This window comes from Watersipora subatra, chromosome 6, assembly GCF_963576615.1.
Source record: "Watersipora subatra chromosome 6, tzWatSuba1.1, whole genome shotgun sequence".
Lineage (NCBI taxonomy): Eukaryota > Metazoa > Bryozoa > Gymnolaemata > Cheilostomatida > Watersiporidae > Watersipora > Watersipora subatra.
The window spans coordinates 24333699-24349799 of NC_088713.1; the positions used below are offsets into that span (position 1 = coordinate 24333699).

The 16101-nt window shown below is 33.7% G+C and overlaps 1 long non-coding RNA gene across 1 annotated transcript; it reads left to right on the forward strand.

Moving 5' to 3' along the window:
• The first annotated feature begins 8592 nt into the window (after positions 1–8592).
• LOC137398969 (uncharacterized) lies at positions 8593–13828 on the forward strand. Its single transcript, XR_010979084.1, has 2 exons — positions 8593–8648; positions 13640–13828. It is a non-coding gene; the product is annotated as an uncharacterized lncRNA (long non-coding RNA).
• The last annotated feature ends 2273 nt before the right edge of the window (positions 13829–16101 follow it).

A 16101-nucleotide genomic window follows, 5' to 3' on the forward strand; every position in this document is an offset into this window, starting at 1 on the left:
CTATCACTACATAGTGCTAACACTTTTTTAAGGTTTCAACTGAACAGCTTATTGCATTATATAACCGTAAATTACTTGAAATGTTCTGAACACATTGGTGAAGGCTAATACTTACTGTTAGGGCTTTCAATCCGAATGAATTCTAACGTTCCGCAAACGTTTCTACAACAATAATGCTACGGACAAGCGTTACCAAGCAACAAGGCGGAAATACTACTGCGTTTGATACCGTTTACGACAATTCAAAAAGTGAAATTGTCGCGCGTGCGCAGGAAGTCCTGATTGTTGAGATACCGGCTTGTCTAACGAAACGTCAACAAAAACCAATTTTATTAGACGTTTAACCATAATTTGTGTTTGAGGATACAAGGACTGGGCGAGCTGTATTCTTGCTTTACGTAAACGACCGCAAGACGACTGTTTTAGCAATCTGTTACTAGGATGTACCTTTCTCATACCCGTAGGTAGCCGCAGGCCGGTCATCTGCTTACTAAAACCGCTGCTCTCCTTCTCGGAATGCCCTGCGAACCTCACAAATTAATACACGTTAAATTTTGTAAAGAAACAAGCTAGTTTGCGTTATTAACATTGAATGTCAATCGTGATTTGGAAAGAGTAACGGATAAAAGAGTAAGTCGGTCTATTCTCATAGACTTGTTAACCATTTCTTCTTGGGTATACGCTGTTTGGGATTTATTGTGGTTTACTTACAATTGGTTAGAGTTTTACTGGGTACATGTTTTGTGAATTGTTAGCCAAGTGCTTATGCATGTTTTGTTTTACTAATTTATTATATATGCTGCGTAATTGGATACGATTGTAGGGTCTGCATCAATATTTTTTTAGGAGTCGTACTAAATTTGCATTGGGTTGAATTTTTGTGCAAAACCTGTATCTTTTGTTCGCTTTCAAAGTTTATTCTTACGCTAGTTTACCTATAAAACCATTAATTTTATTCAAAGTTCTTTTTAAAGTAACTAGCAATTGGTTAGAGGTTTTGTTGTAGCTTATTTTGTTGTAAATGAGCTATCTACCTTCAGTATTAGTATGAGTCCAAATCTCCTTATATATGGATAGTCTTCACTTCAGTTGTGTTTGTCGTTAGGGCAGAGGGCTCTGGTTAGCTGGTGCTATAGTGTTATTCACCGTCTATGTGAGTGTCAATGCCGATAGGTGGGAGGTAGTCTAGTGATGGTCAGGTTACGGTTCTACAACAAGGCTAATCCAATGCTATAGTTCATGTAACGATGCCTCATATATACGCCAATGTACGTACACCTCCAACCAACCCTCTAAAGACTGGGTTGGGGTTAGATTAGCAGTTTAGACGTAAGATATTATGATATAATATACATGTTGATCGATCAACTATTAGTATACAATTAAATGATGTTGCTTCCTTAGTTGCTAGACATGGAATCAATATAACTATAAAGCTACTTCTATATAAATGGATAGACTGAATAGGAGTTGTGTTCCTACTATAGTGTTGCTATGGACTGAGTAAGTAATTCCCAACTCCACAATCAAATGGTAAGAATATTGTACACGTATGCAGCATGTAAACAATGGTTGCTGATGCATACTTGTTTCCGTTAGTGGGAGATAATATATGCTGTAGGAATGTATTGTAACTGCTAAGTTTCCTACCTATTAACTAATCTCTTGACATTTACGTTTGTGGGAACATTGCTAATATACAGCTATTTCAAAAACATGATTTTCAGCTATAACAGTTTTAAGGGTATGTGTTTCGTGAATTGTTTGCCAAATGCTTATGCATGCTTGGCGAATTATAAAATTCAATGTGAATTTCATGCGCAGTTGGTCATTGCACAAATAAATATGCCACGCTGTATAATCATTTTGCAGGATAATTACATACCTTTATATATAAGTGTGCTCACTTTTTATTTTTTTGATGCTTGTTTCTGGTTACTGTTTTGTTATTTTGAAGATAAGATTTTTGTATATCTGGTTCTAAGCACCATGTTAATCTTTAACTTATGATTCTACTTTTCTTATTCAAAAGGTTACGCAAAACTTCTGTTTGCTAATATCAATGATATACAGCCCCCCAAGGATAGCCGACGGCTATCATATGGGCGGGGTTTAATGATGGAGCTCTGTTATTGTGCTAGCTCTGGATTGTGCTAGCCTGGGTTTCGGAGCAAACACAACTCTCGCGGGGCTGTCGCGTTGCCTTGTTAGGTTTTGGAAAACACGACTCACTTTTATCGTTTCATCAGCTCATTAAGTCAGTAGGCTCCGCGGTTCACAATAGCAAACCTTGAATTTCTACAATGTAGGGGTGATACCTAACCAAAATAATATATCCATGCAAAATAAAACATTTTCAATTACCTACTCTTAGTAATTTTAAAATTTGTAAAGGTCGTAGTATATGCTTAAAGTTGAATATAATTACCCGAACAACGGCATTTTTTTTCTAGTTTTTGATTAATATTTTGCCACCCCTAATATAAAATGACAAAGTCTTTCATCGTTTTCACATTGTTTTATCTAGCCATTAAGATGGGACAGAAGGCAAAGCTGTGCAGTGTAGTTTTCATACTCAAAATCTAAATACAAAACCGAATTTGAATTATTTTACGATTGTGACTATTAATATCACGAATGCTTGTGAATGGCAACTGACTGATCATGACGGTGACAATATTGGGATACTATATTTTTTTGACAACAAAATGAATTCAACAGATAAGTAAAATAACCACTATAGTTCATAATATTTGTTAATTTACAAGGTGCTTGTCAGCATATTTGTTTGTTCGGGTGCCGTGTTCGGGTTAATCCCAACAGAGCTCCATCATTAAACCCCGCCCATATGATCGCCGTCGGCTATCCTTGGGGGCTGTATATCATTGCTAATATCATACACACAATTTTTATTGCAGCCAATATTTGCGATGCCATGAAAGGGGAGGATTTCCATCAGTGCAGGCTGTATCTTCTCTCAGCTCTCTAGAGCTTAAATACAGCGAATCATCAGATCTCACAGATATATGGCTGTTGGGCATACCTTATCCTACGGGTAATCTTTAGTTGTCCTTCCTATCAAATCCTCTTAATGCCGCTTTCAACCTGTGATACTAGTATTATTAGTTTTCCAATATTCCTCGTCTTCTGTTGTTTTCCTAGTTGCTGCTGTGTAACTCAATTATTTAGCATATCAGCAGGGAAATGGGAGGTCATGATATCAAATCATCTGTGATACGGATTCTTCATTCTAAGTTTTAATAGCTATAGCTGGACAGACAGACATCCGAACAGATGACAAACTTTTGAGATTCATATATATATAGATTACAATCTCATCACATACAATCATGACAGTCTAAATAGTGATTAGAGAGTGCTGTATATCTCCATAGCTATCATTCAGTCATCTCATAGTTATTTGATCCTGTTGTCAGTTCAAGCACTTGTACATCTTCCATCTCCAGATATGTTTTTCCTGTTGAGCTGTATATTGTCTTCTATTCCTCTCTAGTATCATCTACTCTGTACGTGTCTCCACTCCTGTTCTATTCTTCTAAGAGCCTTTGATTGTCAGGTCTGGGTCTCTTCTACTCACTAGCTGACCAGCTATTAGTAAGTTGTGGATTATTTTGTGTTATTTAGATGTCATGATGGAACCATTGTGTGACTAGTAAATCTGTGTATATTTTGTTTTGTTAGAAGCTTCATAAAAAGGTTAGATAACTCCTAAATTTATCTTCACTTTAACCATTTATGGACCAAGCTATCCTGATTCGTTGTCTGTCATTAGCTTATTATGGTTGATCTGTCATGTTATATATGTGCGTACTTGATCTTTTCAATTCTCTATTTCATCAAGTGCTGTCAGTTTTATTATTAACTCTTATAATTACAGCACTATTTTGAAGACGTTGAAAAAGTTTTTAAGCTGATCTATTCATTTGCATAGCAAAAATTAAATATTGCATCGAAATAACCAATATTAACAAGATGGAGTCCACTGGTGTTATGAATTGGCGGTATAACTTTAGAATTTGCAGGAGTACTTAGTTTATAGTATATTCCATCTCCTTACTAGTTATAGTTATACCATGTTTCAATCACTCACTCTACACTCAACCTGCTCATTGCCAAATCTTCACTTTTCTTTTTTTTAAGTACTTTAAGCGTTCCTACAACAGAAAGTTCTTACGTTCCTATAAGAACAGTGAAGTACATGTTAATTGTCTGATTCGGTCCAAGATCTTTCCAAACTCACCTCTTTAGCCATGCGAAAAGGAAAAACTTAACTCAACTTTTTTAATTTGTGGGCTGTATAGTAACTGCCATATAAGCGGTTTGCATCAGCAAATTTTCTCCCTTTTATGATCAATATCACTGGTTATATAGACCATGATTGTAGTAATTTTACAACGAGGAGATGAGAACTACACATTTTCTGCATTGATTTACAACGTTTTGCTTGTTTGTTCCAATCAGTATGGTCTATTCTGCAAAGTAAAACTAGTGACACATTTTGTTATTGGTTCTACAATAAAGCAAAACGACAAAATCTTGATGTTTATTATAAGCTAGACCCTTGCATAGAGAGGTCAAGGTTATAATAAAAGATAACTTTCGACGATACTTCAACTCTTGACATTCAGATTAGTAGATCGCTTTAACACATGCGCTAGTCAACTGCCTTTAAGTATTTATGAGCAATTTGCACAGCTGTCCTATTCTCTGTTTTATCTACACATTTGACGATCTATCCCAACAAATTAGTATGTCGCGAAAGATATGTATATAATAAATATCACGCTACACGCACGTATATAACAATATTACGCTATATGCATGTTGTTTTTCCTCCGCAAGTGCGGTGAGATAAACTAACATTCTAATTGAATATGAAAACTCGACCGACTTGACACTTTACGTTATACAAACATTTTTAAATAGTATGAAGTGGAAACTAAATAAAATTTCTACGTTATCCGGAATTTATGTTATAGGATATATACATTATAGGAGTGTCTAATGTATCTGATATACACATTATATGAGTGTCTACTGTATAGGAGTGTCTACTGTATAGGAGTGTCTACTGTATAAGAGTGTCTATTGTATAGGAGTGTCTACTGTATAGGGGTGTCTGCTGTATAGGAGTGTCTACTGTATAGGAGTGTCTACTGTATATGAGTGTCTACTGTATAGGAGTGTCTGATGTATCTGATATATACATTATTTGAGTGTCTACTGTATAAGAGTGTCTACTGTATAGGAGTGTCTACTGTATAGGAGTGTCTTTTGTATAGGAGTGTCTACTGTATAGGAGTGTCTACTGTATAGGAGTGTCTACTGTATTGGAGTGTCTACTGTATAAGAGTGTCTATTGTATAAGAGTGTCTACTGTATAGGAGTGTCTACTGTATAGGAGTGTCTACTGTATAGGAGTGTCTACTGTATAGGAGTGTCTACTGTATAAGAGTGTCTACTGTATAGGAGTGTCTACTGTATAGGAGTGTCTTTGGTATAGGAGTGTCTACTGTATAGGAGTGTCTACTGTATAGGAGTGTCTACTGTATTGGAGTGTCTACTGTATAATAGTGTCTATTGTATAAGAGTGTCTACTGTATAGGAGTGTCTACTGTATAGGAGTGTCTACTGTATAGGAGTGTCTACTGTATAAGAGTGTCTACTGTATAGGAGTGTCTACTGTATAGGGGTGTCTGCTGTATAGGAGTGTCTACTGTATATGAGTGTCTACTGTATATGAGTGTCTACTGTATAGGGGTGTCTGCTGTATAGGAGTGTCTACTGTATAGGAGTGTCTACTGTATAGGAGTGTCTACTGTATAGGAGTGTCTACTGTATAAGAGTGTCTATTGTATAAGAGTGTCTACTGTATAGGAGTGTCTACTGTATAGGAGTGTCTACTGTATATGAGTGTCTACTGTATAGGAGTGTCTACTGTATAGGAGTGTCTACTGTATATGAGTGTCTACTGTATATGAGTGTCTGATGTATCTGATATATACATTATATGAGTATCTACTAGTAGTATAGTGAGAGCAGATCTACACATAATAGGCGGAGCTTAGGGAGCAGGAAGTGACATCACATCAGGATCTGTTTGATTGACAGTTGGGGGGCGGAGCTAGGCGGTGTTGAGTCATGGTGTGAGTCATGGCGATCTGTGTGATTCGTGGTGCGAGTGAGTAATGGTGTGAGTTGGTTGGTGACGTCACGGTGGTGGTGGTGTCGGTGGCCGAGTGGTGAGTCGGGCCGCGAGACGATTCGCGGTTGTATTTGGGATTATCGGATTTCGTTGGCGTCCGGTAGAGGTCGCTCTTCCGTGCCGTTTCGGGGATTGACGGAGAGCTCGGTGGCGACGGGTTGACGGACGGTAGCGGATGGATTTCGAGATCGTCGGAGCTTGTATGTATTTTCTTTTTTCCGATCCCGAATGAGAATGATGTGTCTGCGAACGAATATTCATTTTGATTGTAAACTTCATAAATTCTGAAATTATCTATCGCCTCTAAGTCTTCATCAGGATTAAAACTTTTCAGAATTGACGGAGCATGCAATCTGAAGGAATTCAGAGAGAAATTAAAACAAAGATTATAAACTCTGTATATCAAGACAGTAATGAGTTAAGGAAATGATATTATGATTAAATTTTATATAGTTTATTTGATGATATATCATAGGGATTTAAACTTACTATCAATGGATATGTTATTGAATAAAAGTTTTGTATATAAAAATGCTAAAACATAATATAAAAAAGACTATTGAATTTCATTCAATCCCAATTTTCTTCTTCTTCTTTCATTGTCGAATGAGAATGAACTGTCTACAATCAAAACATACATTATTTTTAGTGAGATATAGTAAAAGTAAGACATACAATCAGATTAGATCATTCATTCAAACTAAAAATCAAATATAATGTAATACTTACTGAAGAAGAAGAAGATCCATCCTTTTTCTGAATGGAATCTTCCTGTTGAGATACGGGAGCCTGCAATTGCAATGATTACAGTCAGGATGGTTTACTATATCCTTGCTGAGATAGTAGACTCTACATTCACAATGGACTCCAACTTAAATTGTAAATTTCAATTGCATTAGTCATCGAATCATAGAATGATATGCAAGATGTAATGCAGACAGAATAGGATATGCAATCAGCTAGAGTAGGACATACAGACAATAAGAAAAACAAATATGTTACATCACATAGTCAGACTAGGACACACAGACAGAGGAGGATATTCAGTTAAAATAATCTGTTTTAATCTGAGTAGGGATATAACATACACTTTGCTAAGATATTGGAGTTTGCAATTGCAATGAATACAATCAGCCTAGAACACATAGTTACTACTCAGAAGAAAAGATTCATTGTATCATTCCTACATAACATCTAGATTGAATTTGTAGTACTTACTGTAAACCGTAATCTTTCGTTGAGATCTTGATAGAACTTTTCACGTAAGAGAAATCGACAAGCTTTTCGCTTCCGAACGCTTATTTCCATTCCATGAGAGCAGTAACCCCATCGCTTCACACATTTATCTACACAATGTAATCGTTCTTGAAATTTCCTTTTTCTGTTGTCTCTGGTACTCATTGTGAAATTATGAACTGAATTGAAAAGGCATATTTGCTCGAAGGTTTTATAACAAGTAGAAGTGTTATCGCGGTTCAATAATTTTGTGATCTAATGATATATATAAACAGTTTTCGCGAAATTCACTTTCGCGAAATTCAATTTCGCGAAAGTTGACTATATAATATATATGTGAAATTTCGCGAAATCCAATTTCGCGAAATTCACTTTCGCGAAAGTTGACTATATATTATATATGTGTAATTTCGCGAAATCCAATTTCGCGAAATCCATATTCGCGAAATTCACTTTCGCGAAATTGAATTTCGCGAAATTCAATTTCGCGAAATTCAATTTCGCGAAATTCAATTTCGCGAAAATCTGTATACTATTTTCGCTTCATTAATTCCTTTGGACACACCCATCATTCTTCAATTCACTATATAAGCGTTGCATAATCTGATGGAATATTCTGCCTCATTAACCATCTCTTGATACCTACTTATATTTGAGAATTTGGGTCGATCGAGTGTTGATACCATAAGGCTTGTATGCTTCAGCTAGAATTCTGTTAGCCGGCTACTCGCGATTAAGTTCGTTGAGTGTCGCTGTTTTCAGGGGCTGTTGTGTGGACAAGCGCCTTGGCATTCGACTTGATTGTTTTCCTAGGTTTACCTATGGAATTCTCCTGTTTGGTTTGGCTTAACCATTCCATAACAGCCTCTCGACCAGTAAATAGATGAAGATGATGAACTAGTAAAGAGGCAGACATGGATTAATATGTGGATTATTTTGAGGATAGCTCCAACTCAGCGTGAGTATATCAATATATAAAACTTATATCAAAAATGTTACGTTATTGAATCGTTGGCTTTGCCGTTTCCGGTTAGTGCATGCGCACGCAGTTCTGTTTTTATCCTCGAGGATGCGTTACACGTTTTTCTAATGCTCTTGTATTGTATTCCTTATTCACATGTACTATTGTTCGTTATTCATAATATACGTTCTACAGCATTAACTACACACATATTCAACAAAAAAGGTAAATAACATTCGGTTGTATTTTTTACCAAGTTTATTTCGATATAAAGTATATATGTATATTCAATTGTAAAATATAGAAAAAAATTTTATGTCAGTTCTTCTAGTAATTTAACAATTTGGGAAGTTCCTTGAATATGTACATTGTCAATACCTTCATTTTCTTCGTTATTAAGACTTTTACTAATTTTTCCATTCCAATCATATCTATCTAGTATAGTTTTTCGAACTACATGATCTCGTGTATCTTTTTCAGAAATTTTTAGCATAACTGTTAGAAAATCTTCTATTGAACATCCTCTGCTCCAAAATATTGCAAAGAGAAGACAGTAATCTCCACATGTTGTTGAAAGAAAACCTTGGAGTAGAACATCATTCCATTTAATTAACTTTATTCCAGAAAGTTTTAAGATTTGAGCGACATCTGGATATGTTGAAGGATCTCGTCCTGTTGAATCGAAATAATTAATTTCGGATTTTGTTCGAATAACTCCTATCCAGTGTTCTCCTGGTTGATAAGAATAGTGTGTGTTAAAAATATATATTCCTTCATTCGATAAAAATTGTTCTATAGACTAGTACAATCCTAGCTTTGATTGTATCTTCGGTAGCTTTTATCTTACTCACATTTTATTATTATATATACATTTATAATCATTGCTCACTTGTATATCAGCATGGCCTAGCACAATCCTAGTTTTGCTTATTGTATCTTTAGTAGATTTTATCTTACTCACATTTTATTATTATATATACATTTATAATCACTGCTCACTTGTATATTAACATGGCCTAGCACAATCCTAACTTTGTTTATTGTATCTTCAGTAGCTTTTATCTTACTCACATTTTATTATATATACATTTATAATCATTGCTCACTTGTACATCAACAGGGTCTAGCACAATCCTAGCTTTGTTTATTGTATCTTCAGTATCTTTTATCTTACTCACGTTTTATTATTATATATTCATTTATATTCGCTGCTCACTTGTATATTAACATAGACTAGCACAATCCTAGCTCTGTTTATTGTATCTTCAGTAACTTTTATCTTACTCACATTTTATTATTATATATACATTTATAATCACTGCTCACTTGTATATTAACACGGACTAGCACAATCCTAGCTTTGTTTATTCTATCTTGAGTAGCTTTTATCTTACTCACATTTTATTATTATATATACATTTATAATCACTGCTCACTTGTACATTAACATGGACTAGCACAACCCTAGCTTTTATCTTACTCACATTTTATTATTATATATACATTTATAATCATTGCTCACTTGTATATCAACATGGCCTAGCACAATCCTAGTTTTGCTTATTGTATCTTTAGTAGTTTTTATCTTACTCACATTTTAATATTATATATACATTTATAATCACTGCTCACTTGTATATCAACATGGACTAGCACAATCCTAGCTTTGTTTATTGTATCTTCAGTAGCTTTTATCTCACTCACATTTTATTATTATATATACATTTATAATCATTGCTCACTTGTACATCAACATGGTCTAGCACAATCCTAGCTTTGTTTATTGTATCTTCAGTAACTTTTATCTTACTCACGTTTTATTATTATATATTCATTTATATTCGCTGCTCACTTGTATATTAACATAGACTAGCTCAATCCTAGCTCTGTTTATTGTGTCTTCAGTAACTTTTATCTTACTCACATTTTATTATTATATATACATTTATAATCATTGCTCACTTGTATATCAGCATGGCCTAGCACAATCCTAGTTTTGCTTATTGTATCTTTAGTAGATTTTATCTTACTCACATTTTATTATTATATATACATTTATAATCACTGCTCACTTGTATATTAACATGGCCTAGCACAATCCTAACTTTGTTTATTGTATCTTCAGTAGCTTTTATCTTACTCACATTTTATTATATATACATTTATAATCATTGCTCACTTGTACATCAACAGGGTCTAGCACAATCCTAGCTTTGTTTATTGTATCTTCAGTATCTTTTATCTTGCTCACGTTTTATTATTATATATTCATTTATATTCGCTGCTCACTTGTATATTAACATAGACTAGCACAATCCTAGCTCTGTTTATTGTATCTTCAGTAACTTTTATCTTACTCACATTTTATTATTATATATACATTTATAATCACTGCTCACTTGTATATTAACACGGACTAGCACAATCCTAGCTTTGTTTATTCTATCTTGAGTAGCTTTTATCTTACTCACATTTTATTATTATATATACATTTATAATCACTGTTCACTTGTACATTAACATGGACTAGCACAACCCTAGCTTTTATCTTACTCACATTTTATTAATATATATACATTTATAATCATTGCTCACTTGTATATCAACATGGCCTAGCACAATCCTAGTTTTGCAATTATTATAAAGTGCTGTAAGAGATCATCAAGAGTGTTAATAAAGTACTGAGAATAAGTATATGTACAATTATTATAAAGTGCTGTAAGAGATCATCAGGTGTGGTAAAAAAGTACAGAGAATAAGTATGTGTACAATTATTATAAAGTGTAGTAAAAGACCATCAAGAGTGTTAATAAAATACAGAGAATAAGTATGTGTACAATTATTATAAAGTGTAGTAAGAGATCATCAAGAGTGTTAATAAAGTACAGAGAATAAGTATATGTACAATTATTATAAAGTGCTGTAAGAGATCATCAGGAGTGTTAATAAAGTACAGAGAATAAGTATATGTACAATTATTATAAAGTGCTGTAAGAGATCATCAGGAGTGTTAATAAAGTACTGAGAATAAGTATATGTACAATTATTATAAAGTGTAGTAAGAGATCATCAAGAGTGTTAATAAAGTACAGAGAATAAGTATATGTACAATTATTATAAAGTGTATTAAGAGATCATCAGGAGTGTTAATAAAGTACTGAGAATAAGTATGTGTACAATTATTATAAAGTGCTGTAAGAGATCATCAAGAGTGTTAATAAAGTACAGAGAATAAGTATATGTACAATTATTATAAAGTGTAGTAAGAGATCATCAAGAGTGTTAATAAAGTACAGAGAATAAGTATACGTACAATTATTATAAAGTGTATTAAGAGATCATCAGGAGTGTTAATAAAGTACTGAGAATAAGTATGTGTACAATTATTATAAAGTGCTGTAAGAGATCATCAAGAGTGTTAATAAAGTACAGAGAATAAGTATATGTACAATTATTATAAAGTACTGTAAGAGATCATTAGGAGTGTTAATAAAGTACTGAGAATAAGTATGTGTACAATTATTATAAAGTGCTGTAAGAGATCATCAAGAGTGTTAATAAAGTACTGAGAATAAGTATATGTACAATTATTATAAAGTGCTGTAAGAGATCATCAAGAGTGTTAATAAAGTACTGAGAATAAGTATATGTACAATTATTATAAAGTGCTGTAAGAGATCATCAGGTGTGGTAAAAAAGTACAGAGAATAAGTATGTGTACAATTATTATAAAGTGTAGTAAAAGTCCATCAAGAGTGTTAATAAAATACAGAGAATAAGTATGTGTACAATTATTATAAAGTGTAGTAAGAGATCATCAAGAGTGTTAATAAAGTACAGAGAATAAGTATGTGTACAATTATTCTAAAGTGCTGTAAGAGATCATCAGGTGTGGTAAAAAAGTACAGAGAATAAGTATGTGTACAATTATTATAAAGTGTAGTAAAAGACCATCAAGAGTGTTAATAAAATACAGAGAATAAGTATGTGTACAATTATTATAAAGTGCTGTAAAAGATCATCAAGAGTGTTAATAAAGTACTGAGAATAAGTATGTGTACAATTATTATAAAGTGGTGTAAGAGATCATCAAGAGTGTTAATAAAGTACTGAGAATAAGTATGTGTACAATTATTATAAAGTGCTGTAAGAGATCATCAAGAGTGTTAATAAAGTACAGAGAATAAGTATATGTACAATTATTATAAAGTACTGTAAGAGATCATCAGGAGTGTTAATAAAGTACTGAGAATAAGTATGTGTACAATTATTATAAAGTGCTGTAAGAGATCATCAAGAGTGTTAATAAAGTACTGAGAATAAGTATATGTACAATTATTATAAAGTGCTGTAAGAGATCATCAAGAGTGTTAATAAAGTACTGAGAATAAGTATATGTACAATTATTATAAAGTGCTGTAAGAGATCATCAAGAGTGTTAATAAAGTACAGAGAATAAGTATATGTACAATTATTATAAAGTACTGTAAGAGATCATCAGGAGTGTTAATAAAGTACTGAGAATAAGTATGTGTACAATTATTATAAAGTGCTGTAAGAGATCATCAAGAGTGTTAATAAAGTACTGAGAATAAGTATATGTACAATTATTATAAAGTGCTGTAAGAGATCATCAAGAGTGTTAATAAAGTACTGAGAATAAGTATATGTACAATTATTATAAAGTGCTGTAAGAGATCATCAGGTGTGGTAAAAAAGTACAGAGAATAAGTATGTGTACAATTATTATAAAGTGTAGTAAAAGTCCATCAAGAGTGTTAATAAAATACAGAGAATAAGTATGTGTACAATTATTATAAAGTGTAGTAAGAGATCATCAAGAGTGTTAATAAAGTACAGAGAATAAGTATGTGTACAATTATTCTAAAGTGCTGTAAAAGATCATCAGGAGTGTTAATAAAGTACTGAGAATAAGTATGTGTACAATTATTATAAAGTGCTGTAAGAGATCATCAGGAGTATTAATAAAGTACAGAGAATAAGTATATGTACAATTATTATAAAGTGCTGTCAGAGATCATCAGGAGTGTTAATAAAGTACAGAGAATAAGTATATGTACAATTATTATAAAGTGTAGTAAGAGATCATCAGGAGTGTTATTAAAGTACAGATAATAAGTATATGTACATCTAATCTGATTGTATGTCTTACTTTTACTATATCTCATTAAAAATAATGTATGTTTTGATTGTAGACAGTTCATTCTCATTCGACAATGAAAGAAGAAGAAGAAAATTGGGATTGAATGAAATTCAATAGTCTTTTTTATATTATGTTTTAGCATTTTTATATACAAAACTTTTATTCAATAACATATCCATTGATAGTAAGTTTAAATCCCTATGATATATCATCAAATAAACTATATAAAATTTAATCATAATATCATTTCCTTAACTCATTACTATCTTGATATACAGAGTTTATAATCTTTGTTTAATTTCTCTCTGAATTCCTTCAGATTGCATGCTCCGTCAATTCTGAAAAGTTTTAATCCTGATGAAGACTTAGAGTTCATGTAAATCTCACTTCGATCCAATATCATGAGAGCTGGTGTCAACCATTGAAATGATGAGGGAATGTTATACTTTTGAGGTTCGATGATCGAACATAATACCACACGCTCTCCCTTACGTTCAACGAAGAATTGCAACGCAATCTCACAATTGTCATTTTCTTCAGACTTATTTGCTTGTATTACTTCTAACGAAGCTGGAATATCCAAAACTTTTAGATCAATCCATTTCCATGGTTCTTGCATTTCCTCGGTTTTAAAAACTGTTGCAATAGGTGACGTAATTTTCTCATCTCCTTCCATATAATTTTCCTTGGATTCGAATAACCGCTTTACTACCGAACTTTTTCTTGATGATCTTCGTAATGACGTAGTTCTGTTCAATCTAGACTTGGTTGGTCTTCTATACTCTCTTTGTTTCATATTCAATTGGGAAGTTCTTTCAGAAATAATGTCGATATTCATACTATTGGAAGTTGACTCCTCAGAAGCTCTGGTAACAATCAACACTAACTAATAATACTTCATCAATTTATACATTATCTTTAAAAAAGTAGTGGAACCATAACAGCGATGGATAATTTCAGAATTTATGAAGTTTACAATCAAAATGAATATTCGTTCGCAGACACATCATTCTCATTCGGGATCGGAAAAAAGAAAATACATACAAGCTCCGACGATCTCGAAATCCATCCGCCACCGTCCGTCAACCCGTCGCCACCGAGCTCTCCGTCAATCCCCGAAACGGCACGGAAGAGCGACCTCTACCGGACGCCAACGAAATCCGATAATCCCAAATACAACCGCGAATCGTCTCGCGGCCCGACTCACCACTCGGCCACCGACACCACCACCACCGTGACGTCACCAACCAACTCACACCATTACTCACTCGCACCACGAATCACACAGATCGCCATGACTCACACCATGACTCAACACCGCCTAGCTCCGCCCCCCAACTGTCAATCAAACAGATCCTGATGTGATGTCACTTCCTGCTCCCTAAGCTCCGCCTATTATGTGTAGATCTGCTCTCACTATACTACTTCTACTGTATAGGAGTGTCTACTGTATAGGAGTGTCTTTGGTATAGGAGTGTCTACTGTATAGGAGTGTCTACTGTATAGGAGTGTCTACTGTATAGGAGTGTCTACTGTATAGGAGTGTCTACTGTATAGGAGTGTCTACTGTATAGGAGTGTTTACTGTATAAGAGTGTCTATTGTATAAGAGTGTCTACTGTATAGGAGTGTCTACTGTATAAGAGTGTCTACTGTATAGGAGTGTCTACTGTATAGGAGTGTCTACTGTATTGGAGTGTCTACTGTATAGGAGTGTCTACTGTATATGAGTGTCTACTCAGTATGAAAAAAAACAACAAAAATGTTATCATTGCTGTACAGCAGACACCCCTGTACAGTAGACACTCCTATACAGTGGACACCCCTATACAGTAGACACCCCTATACAGTAGACTCTACTGTATAGGAGTGTCTACTGTATAGGGGTGTCCACTGTATAGGGGTGTCTACTGTATAGGGGTGTCTATTGTAAAATACGGTGTGCACATTTATGCAAATCATTTTAAAATCTGCACTAGAAGGGAACTCCTTTTACTAATCAACTTTTACCATCAAGTCTGTTGGTCCTAGAACAGTAAACCGTCATAACAATATCATAACAATGAGGCCACCTTGACTAGTCAAGGTGAGAAATAGTCAAAACATGGGACATAAACAGAAACATTCATAATATATTACAGAAACAATAATAAATGAATTGGAAAAAAGTTATTTAGTTATTAGATTTAGCTCATGACATCAGCTACCAGTTGCTATCTGACTGCTGCTTCCAGTTTGACATTTCAGCTTCATTTTGTTTCTCAAATTCTTCTACACTGCCTGTCGATGAATTGGACAGCAGCAAGCTAAGATCGCACCCCTATTATACTAAATAAAATAATTATTACTAATAACTAATAGTCTCACTTTTATTAAGGAATATTTAAACTGACTTAGCTTGCTCTTTATTAGTTTTTGTTTTTAATTTTCAAAAACAATTTTTTCTAGAAATTTTAAACCCTCAAAGTTAGAAATTTGAGTTTTGTTATAAGTGTTTGCTGAAATTCTCCGTCGT